The following is a 19,444-nucleotide window of genomic DNA, read 5'->3' as shown; positions in this document are numbered from 1 at the left end:
GTAGAAGCTTTTATACCAAGTCATTCTTTGTTGCTTGTTTAGTACCGTACTGCAAATTACTTCTCTGTAAGCAGTGCTTCAATATGACAGCACTCTCTCTTTATTATAGCACATTTGCTATAAGAAATTGACAGTCTTGAATGTTTTATTTTAAGTAAAAGGATTTGTTGTTTAAAACTGATCTTTATTATCAGAACAAAAAAAAATAGCAAACGTAGTTTCTAGCAAGGACTTTTGTGCCCATTCATGAAAAAGGTTGGGTGGAGTTGACAATAAAATTTTATATGAATTTTTAGCTCTAGAAATTCAACTTATGCACTGGAACATATGATGGTAGGAGTAGTAGTAGTAGTGGCATGTGATGCAAGAAAGCAATTTTGAGCTTATGCAGAATCAGCCAAAACAAAAAAAATAAATAATAATTAAAAAAATAAAAAAAAAATACAAAACAATCCCCTCTAAATATTTGCCCAGTTCCTCCTTAAATTTATTTAACCTATCAACTTCCACAACGACAGATGGAAGTTTGTTCCAGCAATTAACTACCCACTGGCTAAAGGCAAATTTCCGCACATTTATTCTATATCTGTCCTTCCTCAATTTCAATTTATGCACCCTTAGGTTCGTAATCTGAACAAGTGGAAGAATCCCATCAGAATTCAGCATGCTCAACCCATTCAAGGCCTTATACACCTCAATCAGATCACCTCACAGGTGCCTAGTCTCCAGCTGCTGCAATTTGCAGAACTTAAGCCTCACCTGGTAAGAGAATCGCTTCATTCCCCTTACCAAGGTTGTTGCCCTTCTCTGTACATGCTCAAGCAAATCTACAACCTTCCTAAAATGAGGCCTCCAGACCTGCACGCAGTACTCAAGGCGTGGCCTGACCATTGCCCTATACAGAGGGACAATCACCTCCTTTTCCCTGCTAGCAAAATTCCTGTATATCATTGACAACACCCCATGACCTGCCCATGCAGCCTGTATGCATTGCTCAGAAAATTTCATATCTGATTGCACAATTAGTCCCAGGTCTTTTTCATTTTCTAACACCTTAAGTGTAGTACCACACAGTTGGTACGTTTCTCTGGGGTTACCTCTACCCATATTTTTTTTTTTTTTTTTATGAAAACCTCAAACACGAAAGGTATCAAAACCTATAGTACTTAGTACCATGCATGGGTTGAAAGAGAAGTATGTGGGGAGGGGGGGATGCCGAAACTTTGCTCTAGAGACTAAACATGGGTTTCACCACTTCGAGCCTCCAATAAGCAAAGTGGTGGTATTTCACCGGTTGATTGAAAGTCATCTACCTTTGCATTTGTCAAGGTTAAACTTCAATTGCCACTTCTCAGCCCATCTGCCCAAATTTTCTAGATCCTGTTGCAGTAACACACTGCCATTACTGTCATTAACAACCCTGCCAACCTTTGTATCAACTGCAAACTTCGATACTAAGCCTGATATACCTTCATCAATATCATTGATAAATGTACAAAACAACAGTGGACCCAACACCGTACCCTGTAGGACTCCACTAATAACATTAGTCCACGAAGAGCAGCACCCATTGATTACCACCCTCTGTCTTCTTGCACTCAACCATCCTTTTATCCATTGTAGCAACTTACCCTTAATACCATTTTGCTCCAATTTGTACAGTAGTCTTCCATGCGCAACAGTGTAAAAAGCTTTCCTGAAATCCAAGTATATGATATCAAAATTATTTTTTGCATCCAGTTCCTTTGTAACCACATCATAATAACCAATAAAATTTGTCAGACCAGACTTTCCCTTAACAAACCCATGCTGTGTCTGAATTATTGCTGCAGTCTTGTCTAGATGATCCTGCAGTGCATCTTTAACCAGTGACTCCATTATTTTACCCGGAACAGAAGTTAAACTAACTGGTCTGTAATTACTCGTGTCACCCTTTGTGAATTGAGGACACATTTGCACATCCCCAGTCCGTGGGGACCTCCCCTGAGTCAGGATGCTCTCATAATTATAGCTAAGAGTTTGCTTACTTCCTTTGTCGCTGATAGATTCCATCCACCCCCAGGTGCCTTTCTTATATTTAACTTCAAACAATTTCTCCTCCACTTTGTTCTCAGTTATAACAAAATCATTAAGCACCCTGCTACAATTTGATAACCTTGTGGCATTTTCAAACCTTAATGTGCGAATGTAGATGCAAAATACTCATTCAGTTTGTTTGCCATTTGAGCAGGATCATCAACAGTCGAACTGTCGGTATCAAGTGGACCAATCATATTCATCCCCTTCCTTTTAGAGTTTATATAAGTAAAGAAATCCTTGCTGTTTTTCTTAGCATCCTTTGCCAAAGATATTTCGTAATCTGTCTTCGCCTGCCTAACTTCCTTTGACTTGATTACAGACTAGCTTATATATATATCATAGTCTTCTGTGTCGCCTGATAATTTATATGCATCCCATTCGTTTTTCTTCTCCATGAGTCTCATTAGTTCATTTGACAAACATTTAGGCCTAAACCTTGAGCAATATTTCTTAATAGGTATGAAACGGTTTAGTTTGTTTATAATGTATGTATATATATATATATATATATATATATATATATATATATATATGAATTTAAGGTCTAAATTTGTACCAGGCATATAAGTCAACCGATTTTTGAAGCCATTTTTGGACCATCAGAATTTGATTTGTATGCTAGAATATACAGAACTTGACAAACAAATGTTGAATATTTTGACCAACAGATGGCACCAGCTATAAAGAAAACTAAGTAGTTGAACTGAACTACAGTGTATACAGGTATATGCATAGAGGTGAAATTGGATGATATTCAGTTTAGATTGAGTCATTTTTATGGTTTTTGAAGCTATCACAAATATTTTGATAACTTTTATAAAACTAATAATTTAAACAGGTGAAATTTTTTTTTTTTTTTTTTTTTGGTCTTGTAACATTCTTCTAATTATATGCAAGGCAAATAATACTTTTCCCTGGATCAGACAAATTTTGTAATTTTAAAATTAAGTGAAACGTTGATTTTTGATATAAACCAGAAAATTGTCAGATTGCATTAATATCACTAAAATATGGTATTCACAAATTTCTACATTTACTAGTTTGTGTTCATTGTCCTAATCAAAGTTGACTTTACCAGAATGAAAATAATAATTGAAAAGAGTATTTTGAATTATGGATATGAAGTGCGTGGATAAGAAAATTGTCACGAGATTCAGATCAGCTAACCGTTTGATGAATAGTAATATGGCAAGGACCGATTTTTCTTTTTAAAGAATTACAAATAAAAATTAAGTACAGTTAATTTATTGCTGTGTTTCTTATTGTGATTAGCTGTAGTTCCTAATTTAAATGCAATTCATGTAGTTACCCAATTCTTTACTCGGCTTTTTTATTCCCCCCCCCCTAAGTTTTATTATTATTATTTTTTATTTTATTTTATTATTTTTTTTTTTTTTTTTTGTCCTGGCGATGACAGGAGAAATTTCTAACGGTCTCTTCAATCGACGTTGTACTTAGCTGATCTCAGGGATAGGGAATAGACTTTCCCCATGCTATTTTTTTTTTTTTTTTGGTTTTTCAGCGAGCACAACATTACAAAAAAATTTACAGTAACTTGTATTCAGATTAAATACTGTATATGCTTATACTGCTTTAAAATAATTGCCGATGTTTTGTTGTTTGAAAGATAAATATATTTTTTACGTGGAAAGATTTTCTCCCAATACATAATTATCTCGCCTTCAGTTATTACAATTCCCCTATGTAGTAGCGATCTGAAGGGAAAGTCGAAACTTCGATCGTATGAAGAGCAAGTGCAGCTAACGCACACAGTTTGTTTCATTAATAATGGTTTCTTATAAGTCACATCGTGATTTTATATTTATGGGATAATTTTGTATTTTTATATATAAATGTGTCAGTTTCTTTGAGTGAAATTAAGGGAAGAATAAAACCAAAAATTTCGGATGATAGGAATTTTACTGGATAATTATTTACCTTTATAATTTTACTTTAATTGCAGATAATATTTTAGTGCTAATATTATTCGTCTGTTAGACGAAAGATGGCGCTAACATTGAATTGGCTAAGCGAACTGCGCCAACGCTCACCTTTATGGAATTATTTTAATATTCAGTGGTTTATTTACACATATCCGCAATTGAAGTTAGCTCGTTAATTGTACCGCATGAATACAGTGACCCAACGTACGCAGCGATGGGGGAGTAGCATTATGGACATTTGTCATCAGGCATCACTCTAAGGTGGCGCTAGATATGTCCTACAGTATTTATTTAGGAACGCATTGTCTTCGTGCGCCGTGTAATTTCTATACGGCTTTATTATTATTATTAGCCATATGGTGCAAGGAAGCCTGAGGCTTATGCTGCACCAACCAAAAAAAAAAAAAAATTCCCGAGTTACCTTGAGAGAGAGAGAGAGAGAGAGAGAGAGAGAGAGAGAGAATGATTATATCCAGCTCAGGACCCTGGGTGTGTCAAGCCCATACTCACCAGATGTGAGCCCCTGGGGTTAATTTGCGCCTATAAACATATTTGTACGAATTGGTATATAATATTATTAGCTTTATTATTTGAAAGAATACAATATTACTTCCTATCACGGCGATTATACATGTATATAAATTATCCCTGATAACTCATGGGAAAAATAAGTTAAAATTAATTTCTTGCCGAAGTGTGGCGACGCTGCTGAACTTTTTATTTATTTTTTTTTATTAACCGTATTCCCGTTTTTCGCATGAGACGGAACGCGCCGTTATTTCTCTGTTTACGATAAATTAATTTCTAGTGAGTTGTCGAGCGATGCTGGATAGTTAATAACTGAAATCATGAGTGACCCGCCAAGTGTTAGTGGGTTTGAGAGCAAAAAAAGCAGAGATGGCATATTTCGCTAGAAGATAAATCGAAATGAAACAGGCAAACGCGCCTGTTCCGTGTTGATTTAGTTTAACCGCATCTACATTTAGAAAGAGTCTGCACAAATGAATATAAAATAAAAGTTAGTTGACACCTGCCTCACTATCTTGCTGTTTATTGTGTTTTATGTCTGTACAAGTGAATTAACTCACGTGGAGGGTCATATACCCTTCCCCCCACCCCTGTTCAAAAACTACAGGCTTGATTGGAAAGGCCTTCTCTGGGGGGGTTTCTCTAGTCTCTGACACAATTTGAATCTAGACTTCTCTAAATGAGTTACAAGTGACGAAAGAAATATACTTCCAGATAAGATAGTACAACGTTATGAAGTAATGTGAGAAATACTGTTGTTTAAATTCACTTGCACACTCCCGACAATACCCATATAATAATATTCCAGTCTTAAATCAGTGGCGAAACCACAAATTCTGTGCCTTTCCACGCGCGATTCACGAACCTCCCCCAGTCCTATCGATTTGTAAATAATGCCGCTGCATATCTTTCCTATGTAATTTCCTGTGGTAGGTTGGTTCTATTCAATTATATTATTATTATTAAGTCCGTTTATTATTGTGCAAAATGTGTGCTTTCACCCCTTTTACACAGCCGACCGGCTCGAAGGGTGTACAAAAAAAAGGCAAGAATAGCAATTATTTACAAAATGCAATTATTGACTACACTGTGCTGCCACTTTATTAGGTACGCATACCTAGTAGCGTGTCGAGCCTCCTTTAGCCTTCGAAACAGCCTGAATTCGTCTAGACATGGATTGAACAAGATGCTGAAAACGTTGTGCAAGAATGAAGTACCATGCAGACATGAGTGTGTCACGCAGTTCCTTGAGATTCGCAGCGAACAGCCCTTTTTAGCCATTCCCAAAGATGTTCAATAGGATTGAGATCGAGGGACTGAGTGGGCCACTGCAATAAAGAAAAGTCATGTTCCTGGAACCATTCCATAGTGGTTCGGGATTTGTGCACCGGCGCATTATCCTGCTGGAAGTAACCATCTGATTAAGGATAACCTGTCAACATGAACGGATGCACTTGGTCAGCAACGATGTTTAGGTACGATCTGGCATTCAGACGTGAATCTATGGGTATCAATTGACCCAACGTGTGCCAAGAAAACATTCCCCACACCATAAGACGGCCCCCCACCACCTTGCAGAGTAGTCATCAGACATGATGGGTCCATGGATTCATGTTGTTTTCGCCAAATTCTGATCCTTCATCAACATGATGCACCAGGAACTTGGACTCGTCAGACCAAGCAACTGTTCCAATCTTCGATAGTCCAGTGGTGGTGTTCCCACAGGAGGCGTGCTCTCTTGTTTTTCATTGATAACAAACGTACGCGATGTGGCCGTCGGCTGTTGTAGCCCATTCGCGACGAAGTGCGACTAGTGGTCCGTTGCGATATTTTGTTCTGCGCACCAAGGTTGTATTGTGACGATGTGCGACATTGTGGCCCGTCTGTTTGCTTGCACAATTCTAGCCATCCTCCTCTGAACTCTCATCAACAAGCGATTTTCTTCCACAGGAGTGCCGTTGAGAGGATGTTTTCTGTTTGTTGCACCATTCTCGATACACCCTTGAAACTGTGGTGCGTGAAAAGTTCAGGAGAACTGCCGTTTCAGAGATGCTTTGTCCAGCACGTCTTGCACCTACTACCATGCCACGTTCGAAGTCCGTTAGATCACTATTTTTCCCCATTCATGTTACAGTTTGTACGCTTAACTGATACTGGAAAGGTTGTTCTGCTGCATTTATATCCACAACTGTGGTCATGTGACTTGCAACGTTGTAGGACAAACCATTTGTGTGCACAGCAGGGGTGTACCTAATAAAGAGGCAGCACAATAGTAGTAGTAGTAGTGGCACATGATGCAAGAAAGCAAGTGTAGGAGCTTATGCAGCATCAGCCAAAAAAAAAAAAAAAAAAAAAAATCACACCATTCCCTCCAAATACCTGTCCAGTTCCTCCTTAAATTTATTTAACCTATCAACTTCCACAACGACAGATGGAAGTTTGTTCCAGCAATTAACCACCCGCTGACTAAAGGCAAATTTCCGCACATCTATTCTACATCTGTCCTTTCTTAATTTGAACTTATGTCCCCGTAGGTTCGTAATCTGAACAAGTGGAAGGATCCCATCAGAATTCAGCGTGCTCAACCCATTCATGGCCTTATAGACCTCAATCAGATCACCGCGCAGGTGCCTAGTCTCCAGCCACTGAATTTGCAGAACTTAAGCCTCTCTTGGTAAGAGAATCCCTTCATTCCCCTCACCAATCGTGTTGCTCTTCTCTGTACACGCTCAAGCAAATCTACATCCTTCCTAAAATGAGGCCTCCAGACCTGTACGCAGTACTCAAGGCGTGGCCTGACCATTGCCTTATACAGAGGGAGAATCACCTCCTTTTCCCTGCTAGCAAAATTCCTATATATCATTGACAAAACCCCATGACCCGCCCTAGCAGCCTGTCTGCACTGCTCAGAAAACTTCATATCTGACTGCACAATTACTCCCAGGTCTTTTTCATTTTCTACCACCTTAAGTGTAGTACCACACAGTTGGTACGTTTCTCTGGGGTTACTTCTCCCCATATGCAGTACTTTGCATTTGTCAAGGTTGAACTTCAGTTGCCACTTCTTAGCCCATCTGCCCAAATTATCTAGATCCTGTTGCAGTAGCACACTGCCATTACTGTCATTAACAACCCTGCCAACCTTTGTGTCATCTGCAAACTTCGACATTAAGCCTGATATACCTTCATCAATATCATTGATAAATACACAAAACAACAGTGGACCCAACACCGAACCCTGTGGACTCCACTAATAACATTAGTCCATGAAGAGCAGCACCCATTGATTACCACCCTCTGTCTTCTCCCACTTAACCATCCTTTTATCCATTGTAGCAACTTACCCTTAATACCATTCTGCTCCAATTTGTACAGTAGTCTTCCATGCGCAACAGTGTCAAAAGCTTTCCTGAAATCCAAGTATACGATATCAAAATTATTTTTTGCATCCAGTTCCTTTGTGACCACATCATAATAACCAATCAAATTTGTCAGACAAGACTTTCCCTTAACAAACCCATGCTGTGTTTGAATTATTGCTGCAGTCTTGTCTAGATGATCCTGCAATGCATCTTTAACCAGTGACTCCATTATTTTACCCGGAACAGAAGTTAAACTAACTGGTCTGTAATTACTCGTGTCACCCTTCGATCCACCTTTGTGAATTGGGGACACATTTGCACATCTCCAGTCCGTGGGAACCTCCCCTGAGTCCAAGGATGCTCTCATAATTATGGCTAAGGGTTTGCTTAGTTGCTTTGCCGCCTCCTTTAAAATAACTGGATAGATCCCATCCACCCCAGGTGCCTTTCTTATGTTTATCTTCAACAATTTCTCCTCCACTTTGCTCTTAGTTATTACAAAATCATTAAGCACACTGCTACAATTTGATAACCTTCTTCCATTTTCAAACTGTAATAATTCCTCACGTGTGAATGTAGATGCAAAATACTCATTCAGTTTGTTTGCTATCTGAGCAGGATCATCAACAGTCGAACCATCGATGTCAAGTGGACCAATCATATTAATCCCCTTCCTTTTAGACTTTATACAAAGGGTACTAGGAAAGTTTTGCAATACAGCTTTGTTTATTTAATTTTTTCAAAGTAATTTCCTCTACATTCAATACACCTCTCCATCCTCCGAAACCAATCTTTAAACCAGTTCTGCCAAGTTTCACTAGGGAGTAAAGCACACTCGTTGTCCCAAGCCCGTAGAAGGTCCTCATCACTGGAAAACCGCCTCCCTTTTAGCTTCATTTTCACATGCGGGAACAGTGCAAAGTCGCAGGGAGCAAGGTCTGGACTGTAGGGAGGGTGCTCGAGAAGTTTCAGTCCTGTCGTGGTCAAATATTCGGTGCAGGCTTTGGCGCGGTGAGCTGCAGCATTATCGTGATGGAGGTACCAGGTGTCCATTCTTGACTTTGGCCGCAGGTTCTTCATAGATCCAATTACTTTTAGGCAGGCATTGTTCAGTATACCACTTAGGTGTGACTGTCTTCTGCGTGTCCAAAACGACACGTTCCACAATTCCACTCGATTTGAAAAATACAGCTATCATTTTCTTCTTTACAGATCGGGATTTTCTGACAATTACGGGTGTGTCGTCATCATCAAAGACCCAAACTTTGTTTTGAGCCTTGGTCGGCAGATCGTAATAGTACAGCCAAGTCTCGTCACCTGTCACGATGTTGTTCACATACCGAGATTGTCCCTTATCAAACTTTTTTAACATCTCCAGGCACCAAGTCACACGTCGTGTCATCTGCTCTTCAATCAGTTGATGCGGCACCCAGAGAGAATAAAGTTTCTTCACGTGCAAATGATCTTGCAGAATCGAACGAATTGCTGGTGCATTTAGGCCCAAAGTATCCTCTATCTGTTGGCAGGCCACTTGCCTGTTTTCGTCAAGCATTTTCCTCACAGCAGTAACGTTTTCCTCCGTAACTGACGTTCGTGGCCTTCCCGGCCTCTCAGAATCCTCCAGACTGAAATTTCCCCTTTGGAATTCTCTATACCACCTGAATATCGTTGTACGATGTGGACAATCATCATCTAGTGCAAGAGTCATTTCTTCTAAGCACTGGTCTATGGTTAAACCACGCACGAAATTACACCGCAAAACTATCCTTATCTCATTTCGTGACCACGATGCCATCGCAAGCACTTTACACTCTCACTACTAATGAATAACTGAGCCCATCGACTTGGCGCGGCGGCTACTATGCACGTATGAACATGTCTCAACATGCAGCAACAAGCAGCTTCCTGTGATTCATTGTTGCGTCATATTGCAAAACTTTCCTAGTACCCTTTGTATAAGTAAAGAAATCCTTGCTGTTTTTCTTAGCATCTTTTGCCAAAGATTTCTCGTAATCCGCCTTCGCCTGCAAAATGTATATTACAAGAGGCAATTATTTACGGTATCTTACAAAAGTAAATGTTCACCAGGGATTTTATGTTGCATTTTCGCTTGGCCGCAGAGAAGTGGCCAAGTGAAATCTCCAGGCCACAGAGAAGTTTCCTAATCCATATATGGCTAAGGGTTTGGGTTACCTCCTTTGCTGCCTCACTTAATATTAGAATTAAGAAGTAATAGGAAACTTCTCTGTGGCCTGGAGATATGCAATTCACAATGAGGGATCAATGTGGGATGCCTCATTTTGAATGAGGGATCTTCATTATTTTCCGTGGAACTCATGTTGCACGGAAAATAATAAAGCGACAGGTTAAAGAAATGATGTAAGACCATTAAGACAGGAGGGCAGTTATATTTCAGTCAGGAGATGGGTTTGTTAAGGGGAAATCTTGTCTGGCCAGTTCGATTGGATACATGATGCAGTGATAAAGAAACCGGATGCAAAAAATAATTTTGATATTATATACTTGGATTTCAGGAAAGCTTTCGATACTGTTGTACGTAAAAGATTGCTGTGAAAATTGGAGCAGTGTGGGCATTAAGGGCAAGTTACTGCTATGGATAAAGGGATGGTTGAGTGGGAGAATACAGTGGTTATCAATGGTCATTGCTTTTCATGGACTGATGTTAAGTCCCACAGGGTTCGTTGCTGGCTCCATTGTTGTTTTCTGTATTTATTAAGGATACTAATAAGGGTATATCAGGCTTAAGGTCAAAGTTTGAAGTTATACGAAGGTTGGCAGGGTGCTTAATGATAGTAATAAAGGTATGCTGCAACAACAAGATTTAGGAAAAAAAAAAAATATAGGCTGATAAATGGCAGTTGAAGTTTAATATTGATGAATGCAAGGTACTGCATATGAGTTGCAGTAATTATCAACTGTGTGGTACTACCCCTCAGCGGAGTGGAAAATGAAAAGGATCTGTGGGCAGAGGTGTATTGCTAAAAAAAAAAAGTAGTACCGGAAGTACGCTCGTCGATTAACTACAAATAGTTACCTATGCTTTTTTCATTTGCAAAAATAAATAAGTCAAAGATTAGAATATTTGTTGAGTATTTATTTATAACTATTAAATAAAAATTTCCATGAATTTCCGAGCAAATTTTGTGCGAAAATAGTATGCTTTTAAATTTGAAATAACACCCTGATCCATGGGTTGGATGAGTGAATTCACGTTTGGTGGTAGAAATATGATTCTCACGTTCGAATTGAAATCATCTAGATCAGCGTTTCCCAAACTGGGGTCTGCGGACTCCTGTGTGTCCGCAAAACGGTGGTCGAACACACACACACACACACACACACACAAGTCCCCGGTAACATTGGGCCGCAAATGAACCGTTTTCGAGGTAATGCACATTTTCTGTTTAAGATCCGCCACTGACTACGGGAGCACTGGTTTAGCAAAAAGCTGTGAATCCTTTGCTAAGGATGGTTTTATTAAACACAAGATAATACATTTTTAATTTTTGGTTTCAACACCACAAGATTTTACAGATGTTACAGGATGTTCTTTCTAACGCCCTTTCCTCAACATTAATTGTTATGCTTATGGGCTTACCTGCTCGTACTCCCTGTGCGAAGCGCCCATCTCTAAAGCATTGATGTTCCCTGATGACTGAGTGTTGGGCTGCCTTCGGCGGGGAAATGCTTCTTGGTACAAACTTGCAGTCTCGAGTGCACTGCCGTTGGCTTTAGTATACATGAAGTGCACGTCCGCATACTCTTCGTTGCTGTAAACTCTTTCCATGTTGATTATCCTTTGACAAGTACTAGTATGCCTGCTACGTCTCAGAGCATTGAGAGAGGGTGAAGGGAGAGAATGAGCATAACCTAACTTAAACAAACAAGTTAGTGGTGGATCCCAACTCTGTACAGTTCACCTTGTCAGTGGTGTAGATCCAAACTAGAAATGTGCAATATCTCGAAAACGATTCACTTAAGGACCCATGTTTACTAGGCTTTTTTTTTTTTCATATTGTAGTCGGTACAGTTTATCTTTAAATTATTGACCGTCACTTTTGAAACACCCTGTATATATATATATATATATATATATAACATATGCATATATAGGGGCCAGCAAACGTTTTTTTTGATATTTGAAGGGATATTTAGAATTTTGAAAAGGTCCGTAGATCTCAGTAGTTTGGGAACCACTGACCTAGATGCGTAGGATGTCCAGAAGCATTATCTAATAGAAGCAAAATCTTGAAAGGAACGTCGTTCTCTTTACAGTATTTTTCAACCTTGGGAATGAAGCAGCATTTAAACCAATCATCAAAGAGATATTGTTATCCATGCTCTGGTTCGATCAGAAATGCACGAGTAGGGTGGCTTTATTGATGCCCCTAAAAATGCACGACGATTTCCAGAATGGTACACAAGCAGTGGTATTAATCTGTAATCTCCCGCTGCATTAGCCCCCAAGCAAGAGAGTGCCCTATCTTTTGAAGCCTGGCATTGTCTTTTCCTCTCTGGCAATGTGTGTTTGATCCGGCATTTTTTTCCAATACAGAGCAGTCTTGTCAACATTAAAAATTTGCTGGGTTGAATAGCCGCTAGCAGCCTTCATCAATAATTTTTCCAACACATCACAAAATTTCTCTGCTGCAGATTCGGCACTGGCGACTTCACCGCATACTTTGTTTTGAAAGTTAGTGCGATATATATTAAACCACCCGTTGCTTTCCACGAACTTGCTTGGGGTTCGCCGCACTCATCCTTAATATCTTCATAAATGCTTTTGCTTCAATGGCCATTGGACTCGGGGGCACTTGCTTCTGAATCTGATTTTCCATCCCTTTATTAATAGCTGTTCTATCTTCTATATAGCACCTGAGCCACTGTTTTGTGATCACTCTTACTGTTGATCTTAATTGCGTTGATCCTTTGACATGTTCTTTTATACGTGCACTGTCTTCTAAAATAGTATTCATTGTTGAAGCATCAAGACCTAATTCCCTTGCAATAGATGACAAACTTTGTCCTGCTTCGTACTTAATCATATTCATCTTCATTTCTAAATCAATTTTCGTTCGGTTCCTGGCACTACCACCACTTGCAGTTTCCGTTGGTCCCCTTTCCTTGATCATTGTAATACGTAAATAGAATGAAGAGAATTTTCTGAAAAATTGTTTTTTATAGGATTGAAGATTTCAGTGAAGGGGAACTCATTTCACCATAATACCGTAACGTAAAAACCCACAGAATTCCCTTTATCGGGATTCTCTCAGATGCAATAAGATCGAGTTTACTATCCGTTTATAATAGATTGCGGTAACAGAAAAGCCAAATAAACCGGAAAGTGCAAATTGTTTTTATTTTTTGGTCGTGACCTCCAGAAACGTGCTTTAGAAAAATATCACAAAGGCGTTTAAAATTGATTCTTATAACGGGAACATGTGATAACGATGAAACTGTAGTGCAATTTCCATTATAAATATGACCTTTTGGAGAAATAAATAGCTTAGTAATAAGCGAAATTTTCAACTTCCAAGGACTTGGAACGAATTACGCGGGGGGGGGGGGGGAATCCAACAAAATATTATTGCGTTCACATTAATATTTTCACAATACCTCCATTTATTCATACAGATGCAAAATACGTTTCCATATTTTAAGTTTGCACGGGCCGGCAAAAACTTGTGTAAAGTCGAATTTGCGTTAGTTCGAGTGTTACGTAAGTCGGGGAGTGTGTGTGTGTCAAATTATCTTCAGTTATATTTGACAGGTACAGTGACAAGGCAGAATATAGTCATTCTAGACTTTTTCTTTGTTAAACCCCAACAGCAGCAAGATTGTTTGTAAGTGATCAGTCGAAATTAACTCGAATTAATATAAAACTTCTAGAACACTTTGAGGCATTGCATTATTTTATTTTGCCAGCAATCTGCGTAAATGCCAAGTATTTTTAAGGGAGAAAAATGCCAGACGTTTTCAAACTGTAACAGGGTGCTTAATGATTAACTGAGAGCAAAGTGGAGGAGAAATTGTTGAAGTTAAGCATAAAGAAGGCACCTGGGGTTGATGAGATCTATCCAGTTATATTAAAGGAGGCGGCGGCAGAGAAACTAAACAAACCCTTAGCCATAATTATGACAGAGCAACGGCCTTGGACTCGGGGGAAGTCCCCACGGATTGGAGATGTGCAAATGTATCCTCAATTCACAAAGGGGGATCAAAGGATGACACGATTCACCCTTAGAAATAAATAAATGGCAGGGTTGTTAATGACAGTAATGTCAGTGTGCTACTGCAACAGGATTTAGAAAACTTGCGCAGATGGGCTGAGAAGTTTAACATTGATAAATGCAAAGTACTGCATATGGGTAGAAGTAACCCCAGAGGAATGTACCAACTGTTTGGTATTACACTTAGGGTGGTAGAAAATGAAAAAGACCTGGGAGTGATAGTACACACTGAGCAATGCAGACAGGCTGCCAGAGCAGGTCATCGGGTATTGTCTATGATATATAGAAATTTTGCTAGCACGGAAAAGGAGGTGATTGTCCCTCTGTATAAGGCAATGGTCAGGCCACGCTTTGAATACTGAGCACAGCTCTGAAGGTCTCATTTTAGAAAGGATGTAGGTTTGCGTGTACAGAGAAGGGAAACAAGATTGGTGAGGGGAACGAAGGGGTCCCTTACCAAGAAAGGCTTAAGTTCTGCAAATTTCAGCGGCTGGAAACTAGGCACCTGCGAGGTGATCTGAATGAGGTGTATAAGGCCTTGAATGGTTTGAGCAAACTCAATGCTGATAGGATTCTTCCTCTTGCTCATTTGAGGAAGCATAAATTCAAATTGTGGAAAGGCAGTTGTAGAATAGATGTGTGTTAATTTGCCTATTGCTAGAACAAATTTCTATCTGTCGTTGTGGAAGTTGATAGCTTAAATAAATTCAGGGAGGAACTGGACAAACTTTTAGAGGGAATGGTTGTGAGATTTTTTTTTTTTTTTTGCTGATTCTACATAAGCTCATACGCTTGCTTTCTTGCATCAATTATTATTACTACTACTACTTTATTTGAACTTTTCCTTCGAAACAATCTCGAATCAGTGCGATAGAAGTATGTAGATCAGAAGATTTGTTCCTTTATTCAGCGGAATAGTTATGTATATGATCCTGCACCCGCTCTCTGCTGAAACGACAATATACTGTTGAAATAGCCCCGGGACTTTTTTTTTTTAAATAAACAGCGCAATGTTTCCTTTTTCGAAGCACTGTTTTTTTAAAAGTATTGCGGTACTGACGACATCCGTTGAAAACGGTAAGTTGGCGCCTAGCGCGGGAACTAAAATGATGTTTGTTAAAAAGGTTTTGTTGTAGGCTAGAATAGAAATTAAAGGGACCAGCATTTCCTCCTATTCTACATGGCCTGCGTCATTTTCATTCTCCTGCTCCTAATTAATGTGATGGATTAGAATCCTCATACATTTTGGGCTTCATGATACCTGTGAGTAAGTTTCTGGTTGGTTTATGTCAGAATGGTAGATATATTTAGTTTATCCTGCTTTTGCGCAATGTTAGTCATTCGATTGACACCATTATCTTATAGTTGAAGAACTGACGTTAGTTTCACAGTATTTGTTGTTCAATCCATCTTTTTAACCACTTTAATAGTATCCACAAGAGTGCTTACTATAAATCTTCAGGACTGCTGATCATTTCTGTCAGACACATTTTATTCATTCTTTCTCAAACGAGTTATTAATTTTGCCCCTTTAGCAGTTACTTTTGCTTACTTTGAATGTTAATTGTATGCAGCGTTGTTCTTTGAAGGAGCCCCCCTCCCCGTGATAGCAAGTAGCGACCAAAAGATGCACGGAAGCCACGGAGGCTTTTGCTGCATCAGCCAAAATAAAAATAGATAAAATAAATATTAATGAAAAGGAAAATAAATGAATATGTTTATTCAATCTGTTTCCATTCTTATATTTCTTCCGCCGTCAGAAATGTACTGATTTTAGTTCCTCTTAACACTTGACTCAACCTCACCTACTCAGGAAAGCAGTTGATTTCAGTAGTTAGAATTTTGGCCAAATTAAATTTCCTAAGGTCCAATCTGTTAAACTCCGGAAGTATAAAAGGAAGTATAAAAGCAGTCTGTTAAACTCAGGAAGTATAACAGTCTATTAGTTTCTACAAAAGGAAAACGCATAGAGTTGTTAATGCTCATTTCTATTTATTCCCCCAGGTTTTGTCCATTCTTTAATGAAAGTTCCATCCTCGTTCACTTTCTTCCAGCTCCCATTCCTTACCCCAATCAGATCACCCCTAAGATTCCTAGTATCCATTACACCAGAGGTTCCCAAACTTTCTCGGTTCACTGCGCCCTTAGTGTCCCTGTAATTTTTTCATATATATATATATATATATATATATATATATATATATATATTTAAAAAATGTTGTATAATAGTTATTGTGATAATATAATTATTAATACAAATTATATATACCTATATAATAATTTTATTCTTTATATAGAGGTACTAAATATACATCAATTATATATCACCACAAAATTAAAAATATACGGTACAATGGATACTGTACACCTTTTTTATAATGAAATACTGTATATATATAAATTTTTAAAAAAAATTTTTAAATTAAGTAACTTAAACCCAAATTACATGTCACCCCCTAGAATGTTGTTGCGACACTCCGGTTGAAAACCACTTCATTACACTAACTTTCATTCACGGATTACCTTCTCATATGGATATGGATATTGATATTGTGGGCTCGAATAGTTTCGAAGACTCGAATAATTTTTAAACTCCATTTCAAATGGAAAATGAGTTAGCCGATCTCAGGCAAAGGGATTATAGTTTCCCGGTGATTGAAAAAAATTTCTAGATAGCAGGAATCTAACACTTAATGACAGATATTCTACCCATGTGTACCTACAAGGTACTTCTGTTGAATATCACTATCTTTCCTCCGGCTCAGTTTCCCACTCTTGACTGGTCTATTTCAAATGATCCCTATAGCGGTTAACATTATCCAATTGTTTATAAATTATTAACAAATGTATCGCAAACTATTAGGGAGAAAAAGAAATTTTTTAAAGAAAACTGGGAAAAATGCCAAATCTGTTGCTTCTTTAGATGAACAAGCTTTACGTAATGAACTCAGATATTAACATTGCTGTCACTTATGTCACAAACCAATTAATCTATGCAGCAACACTTCTCGATAAAATTAGCAGAACACGTAGCAAACGTGGTGTAACTCGTGCAGCTTGGGATGAAGCTGGGAAAAATTTGGTGGTGGTGTACCATAGAACAGTGATGAAATGAGAAGACAGCGCGAAGTTTCGGAGAGAGACATTCATAGGGGTTGTATAAGAATTACCAAAAAGGTTAAATTGCAAAAGTCTATACAAGATGCTCGAAAATATAGTCACGATATCAGTACAGCGCATGATCCCCTCCAACGGCTAAACAGGTCTGACAGCGGTGAACCATGCTCGATTATAAGGGTGTCTACAAGATCCTGTTACAACAAATATTATTCTTTCACCAGCTCAGACCTTCGCTCACCAAGTGACCGAGGACTTGGCTGTCGGCGTGCAATGCAACGCCCAAGGGCGTTCCACACGTATTCAATCTAATTTAAGTCTGGTGATAGTCTGGCCACGGCTGTCGTTTGATATCTTCAGTTTCAAGATATTCCTCCACCACTTGAGCTCTTTGTGCAGTGGCGTTTTCGCGCATGAAAATAAAATCTGGACCAACCTCACCCCCTAAGAAATTGTACATAGAATTCGAGGATCTGTTCTCGGTATCTCTGCGCAGTTACGGTATCCCTATCAAAAACATGAAGAAGGATGTATCCTTTGATCAATATTCCGCCCCACACGAGAACACCGCCTCCACCGTAAGTGTCCCTTTATCTGATGTTGGAGGGTTGGTATCGCATTCTTCGTTGTCTCCAGATGAAAAATGTCTGGAATCTTGTTTGTAGGCTAAAACGAGACTCATTAGAGAACAGAACTGTACCCCATTTGTCAGGGCTCCAATTCACATGTTCATGGCATTAGTTTTGACGAGCTCAGTGGTCGTTTGGGGTTAATGGGATACAAACTTCTGGCTTCCTTGCGTAGAGTCCACTTAAATTGATCCTTCTTGACACAGCTCGGTTAGAAATTTTTTTTCATCTGTGACCTCAGCAACCTCAAGAGACATTTGATGACAGGACATCTAGGGTTACGTGTTGCTGTTAGAGCCAGATAGCGGTTTGTTCTGGTTGACTTAGCCCTCGGGCGACATTGGCCAGTCCTTGTAATGTTTTTAAATGCTAGGCGTTCCATGCTGAAAACTGGTATTCCCATCATATCATGTAGTCCTGTACTTATAGATACATGAATCCACTTATACAATATGTATAAATACATATAAGTACATAAATTTAAAACGCAGATCCGGTTAGCCGAGTCTAGTAAAAGAAGCTCAAGAACTACAACCCCATTAGATAGGAAGCTCACTAAAACGCCATCAGTCCATCAATTATAAAAAGTGCACATTGATGAAGTTAAGACTTAACGAAGATGCCACCAAAAAGAAGAATCCACATTAGCTGAATTAATTCAATGACGTCCAAAAGAAGTGATGGATTCACCAAAGATGTGCTCTGTACATGAGGTATTCCCTTTCAGACTGTAAACACTGTTAGCAGCTAGCGCAGATGAACCATATTAAGTCCGCCCATCATCAGTAGTCCAAGTATATTAAAAACTATAACAGGAAACCTCCTACCTTTATGTAGGACCGGGATTCGCTCAACCCTCATAGTCGAAGGATTATGTGATTTTACGACTAAATGTCCCCTATTTAGTTAATCAGAATAATAAACTCAATTACAAAGACTACATTAAAATTATATAAATAGATACGTTTATTTATTAAAAGATTGTCATGTATTTAATTCTCATCCCCAACATAACGCATCAAGAAAAGCCAGGGGAGTCGACAGCTACCAACACTCCCAAAAACCCAACCAATGTCGTTTGCTAACATGAATTAATCCTTAAGAAACATGAGATAAGTGTACATCGAATTAAAATATTCGATGTACATTTATCCCATGTTTCTTAAGGGTTAATTCGACAATTGTTTTCAGTTCTCATGTTAACATACGACATCGGTTGGGTTATTGGGGGTGTCGATAGCTGTCGACTTCCCTTGGCTTTTCTTGGTGCGTTATGTTGGGGATGAGAATTGAAAACATGACAATCTTTTAATACGTATATATTTTTATAATTTTAACGTAGTCTTTGTAATTGAGTTTACTTAATATGGGACATTTATTTGTATAATCATAATCACATAATCCTTCGACTGTAAGGGTTGAGATAAAGCCGGTCCTACATAAAGGTATGAGGTTTCCTCTTATAGTTTTTAATAACTTTAGTAGGACATATTTGAGCTTTATCGCTCTTACGATCTTAATTAGCCCAAGTGTGT

General features: G+C 38.7%; 1 protein-coding gene across 3 annotated transcripts in view; it reads left to right on the top strand.

Moving 5' to 3' along the window:
- Window positions 1-19,444, top strand: part of LOC150085455 (uncharacterized) — a 1,845,429-nt gene that overhangs the window by 335,053 nt on the left and 1,490,932 nt on the right. The gene's annotated exons all lie outside the window — the stretch shown is intronic.

This window comes from Mastigoproctus giganteus, chromosome 5 (assembly GCF_048544385.1).
Source record: "Mastigoproctus giganteus isolate SK-2022 chromosome 5, ASM4854438v1, whole genome shotgun sequence".
Lineage (NCBI taxonomy): Eukaryota > Metazoa > Arthropoda > Arachnida > Uropygi > Thelyphonidae > Mastigoproctus > Mastigoproctus giganteus.
This window is presented reverse-complemented; position numbering and strand designations above follow the sequence as displayed.